Here is a 786-nt window from a genome sequence, read left to right on the forward strand (position 1 = left end):
CCGCAAAATAGATCTTGAAAGTTTCTTTTCAATGATGAATGCAATGTCATTCCTCTTCAACTTGTTATTCCTGGCATAGTAGACCATATGATTGTCTGATTCAAAATGGCTAATGCCAACCATTTCAGCTCACCAATGCCTAGGATATCGATTTTTATGTGTTCCACTTCATTTTTGACAGCTTCCAATTTTCCTCATTTTCATACATTCCACATTTCACTTATTAATTGATGTTTGCAGCTGTTTCTTTCCATTTTGAATCATGCCACATCAGCACATGAATGTTCCAAAAGCTTTACTCCATCCAAGTCACTAAAGTTGTCTCCACTTTGTGGAGGCAACTCTTTCCAAATCATAATTTGAAACCAAAGGGGCTCATCTTCCAGCACTGTATCACACGTTTCCTTGCTAGTCATAAGGTTTTCAGTGGCAAATGTTTTAAAGAAGTGGACCTGCCCATGTTCTTCTTCCTAGTCTGTTTTAGTCTGGAAGCTCCACTGAAACCCATCCACCATGGGTGACCCTGCTGGTATTTGAAATACCAACATCACAGTTTGTCACGGTATGACAAACTGACAGATGGGTGGTGAAAATACTACAGTATATGTATTTATTTTAAATATAATCGTTGTATGATCAAATATAGGAAATCTCCCTGATTACCCTTCCTAGATTGGATTACATGCTTCTTTGTTGTTGTTGTTAAGTGCCATCGAGTCATTTCCGACTCATAGCGACCCCATGCACAGCAGAATGAAACACTGCCCGATCCCGTGCCAGCCCCAC

The 786-nt window shown here is 39.8% G+C and overlaps 1 protein-coding gene across 1 annotated transcript in view; it reads right to left on the reverse strand.

The window, feature by feature from the left end:
- AGBL4 (AGBL carboxypeptidase 4) overlaps window positions 1–786 on the reverse strand; it is a gene marked incomplete at its 5' end in the record, with an annotated part of 1,767,058 nt that overhangs the window by 222,289 nt on the left and 1,543,983 nt on the right. The window lies entirely within an intron of this gene.

Source organism: Orycteropus afer, unplaced genomic scaffold (assembly GCF_000298275.1).
Source record: "Orycteropus afer afer isolate SDZICR_OR568_19922 unplaced genomic scaffold, OryAfe1.0 scaffold00169, whole genome shotgun sequence".
In the NCBI taxonomy this organism is placed as follows: Eukaryota; Metazoa; Chordata; class Mammalia; order Tubulidentata; family Orycteropodidae; genus Orycteropus; species Orycteropus afer.